Source organism: Melanotaenia boesemani, chromosome 11, assembly GCF_017639745.1.
Source record: "Melanotaenia boesemani isolate fMelBoe1 chromosome 11, fMelBoe1.pri, whole genome shotgun sequence".
Classification (NCBI taxonomy): Eukaryota; Metazoa; Chordata; class Actinopteri; order Atheriniformes; family Melanotaeniidae; genus Melanotaenia; species Melanotaenia boesemani.
Genome location: NC_055692.1, coordinates 9,695,219 through 9,698,784, shown reverse-complemented (window position 1 = coordinate 9,698,784; position 3,566 = coordinate 9,695,219).

Sequence of the window (3,566 nt, the reverse complement as noted above, 5' to 3'; positions counted from 1 at the left end):
TAATAATAATCACAATGGCTCTGAATGGTCAAAGCCTCTGGGACTCCTTGTGAACTTTGGGGGACCCCAGGTTGGGAACCATTGTCCTAGATAACCCCTGACTGTGCTCTGAGGATTTCCAGTGAACCCCGAGTGCCTTTACATTATTGTCCAATTGTGCTCTACTGCAGCTGGTGCTGCCCCAACTTTAGCACAAACGAAAAAAAAAAAAAAAAGAAGAAGAAAAAGAAAAAGAACATTTGAAATTTTTACCAATGAAACAAAATGAAGTTGGACATTTAAACATTTGGAAAAGTATCCAGAGAGAAGACACAAGTCAGAGTGTGTGTCTTTGCTTCTGTGCAAGAAAATGACCCTGACATACAGAGAGCCAGCTGTTAAGTGTGATGGATGGATGTTGTTGCTTACACATGAGTGTGACACATGCCGTTTGTCACCCTCACACACACATACACAAATACACTGTTTTAGCGTATAGGCAGCTTTCTTTGTCACCATAAATCCTTTCAGACACAAATACACACTGACTGCTTTTTATTCAGGCTCTGTATTAAGGAACCAGACGCAGAACGCTCCACTCTGTCTCATTTTGTTTATTGAACTGTCAACTGGACAAAAACACCTTTCATCCATTTCTTTAAATGCAAATTTTTTGGCTCTTTTTTGGGAATAAATTTCTTAAACCTCTGTCCTTTTTTCCCATTTCCTTTGTTGATCTAAATTCTTTCTTTTAGATTTTGTGGTTTTATTATGTAACTTTTACCTTAGCCTAGCCTTTGAGTTCAAAGAAAGACCTGCCTTAGGGTTCACATTCCTGTGATCCAGCCCTGTATGTTTACATAATTCACATGTTTTTCTCTGGGTTTTGTTCAAAAAGGAGGTTTTCCAGGTCTGCAGGCGGCAGATAGCATAAACCCCATGGTGTTTCTTGTTTTCTATCACATATTTTAAGTTCATATGCAGATAAAAACATATGAACACATATTCACATGCATTTTATATTAATAAGGCTCATCCTTTCCCCACAGAAAATACTGAAATAACCACAGATGGGTGACAGTCATACACACATGCAAATGCATATATGCATCTCAAATATGTCACACATCAGGTGTGTATATGTACACACATGAATAATCACACACAAAGTGAAAATAGTTTTTCTTGATATTACTTTAGGTGTCAGTGCTGTGAGCCATTCACGCAAAAAGGTATCTGATTACTAGAAGTAAATTCCATTTTCACTTAGTCTCCTGAAAGAATCAGGTTATCTGTTTGGGTTCATTTTTGATATTTTGTGCTCGCTTGTATGGTTTTTGGAGCATGCATACATGACATGCATGTACATTAATGAAACTTGGTAGTGTGGTGCAGAATCATCTAACGTTTTTGTAAAAATGTGCAGATATGTTATTTTTGTTTACTATTTACATGTGCCACCCTCTTTTCATAGGTTTTCATGTGTGTGTGCATGTATGTAACAGAAGTTTGAATATTTACGGTGACAATGGTGGAAGGGTGGTGTTGGACGTGGTCACTCCCAGCTAAATCCTGGCCACCCTATTGGCCACCCCAAGCACATCATCACAGCGATCACTACATTTTTTTTTCCTTATGCAGAACCATTCCTGCACTGAAACAGTGCTTCCGTCCACTTAAGCTGTGCACACATCCTGTCTTCAGATAATTGGGGCAATTAGAGATTCTCCTCAGAGTGGCAACTGTCAGATGTGACCAAACAACAAATAATCAGAGGGACCACTTGCCAACAGGCATGCCAAGCAAATGCTTGAGCCCCCGAGTGCCGGCCAACTTTGACATGCTACAGAGCAGGGACAATGTGGAGAGTTTGCAATGACAGCAGTGGACTGGAGCAGAACCCCGTAAATGGTCCCCACCTCCATCCCTCGGTCTTGCTGCAAGTAGCGATGTGTCTTATGTAAACAAACAGGAGAGAGCGAGTTTATCAAAATGAAGAGAAGTTTTCTGTCTGTAACAAAAAGAAGAAAAAATACTATTTCTTTAGTTATTAAATTACAGCTGTGTGCAGTTAAGCTGTCAAGATAATAATATGTTTGAATTTGTTGACAAGAGATTTAGAAAATGCACTTCTAACGTTTATAAATGTAAGTTTGGTGTGGTCTGCAGGTGGTGTTTATATTACATTTTCCATGTGTCCAGTTGGCTTTATGTTTCTGAAAACTGCATTTGTTTATTCATGCCCTGTATTCTGTAACTGTAATCATAAAGAGTCAAAACACAAATTATTATCATGAAGTAAATTCCATAAAATACCATAAAAAAAAAAGAAAAAACTTTTCTCTTATTGAGAATGGAAAATTAATATCACCAACCTGACTGCAGAAATTCACAGTAAAGTGCCAGAAGTTGTTTACAGAAAAAAATGCACGGCCATCATCCTCGTGCATCTGAAAACATCACGTCACGTCAACCTGCTGAAAATATGATGTGGGATGCAAGGAGAAAACTGTGTGCAAGACTCTGAAGTTACAGATGCAGATTTGTATCCCAGTCTTTACGCCTCTGATTGGATGACAAATCAAACCGTCCAATCAGAGAGCAGATGGTTTCCTGTCCCGAAGGCACTGTTGCAGGTGTATAAGAGAGTAGATCATATTTAGAAATATAAAATGACAACATCGGCCAAAATTCAACAGGGCAGCTTTAAACCTAATTATATATATATATATATATATATATATATACAAAAAAAAAAACAAAAAACAAAAAACACCACAACAATATTTTAGAGCCCTTATTATTCTGTCTCAACATGTGTGTCTGTGTATGTGTATAGGAATGGAAATGTGCCATGGGGTGCTCATAGAACCATCTGCCTATGCCCCATCTCATTCATTAATGCTAGGACATACATGGATGAAACATGGAGGTTTTAAAAAAATATATATATATATATTTGTATGCATCCTGTCTCACTTTTGCACCCCGGTGTGTTTTGGGAACCATTCAGTCATTCTAATTGCAAATATGTTAATATCATTCCCGGTTTCTTTTTCTCAGTCTTTTCCTCCTCCTGTCTCTTTCTCACTTGCATTTCTTTTTCCTATGCTTACAGACTGATTAGGGATTTGTTGGCCTCCCGGCAGTTTAAACCAATCAGGAGCTAGTTTAACTGAGAGTGCTCACACCTGTCCTGACAGGAATGATAACGACAGAGAACGATCACCAACAATCTGTTCTGTTTCCACGGTGATGAGCCTGTTTTGGAAAGCCCATGGTGGCATATGAGGAGAATAAATGCATTCAGATCCTTCACTGAAGTCAGAGACGGAGTTAAAAGAAGAATATTTGTTTTAATTTTGCAATTAAGTTAAAATGTGAAACTAACTTACTGTTAGGTTTAGTAATCCCTCCACAGTGTTTGTGCCACTCTGTAGTTGTTTGCAATGCATTAGGAAACTGTTTGTTTACCATAATAGTTTGCTTTCTTTTGTAACTCATATTGTGCATATTGTTTAAACAGGATTCTCTAAGATTTTCAGCTATTTTAACAAAGTTACATGGGAAATAATCAAAAATGAAGT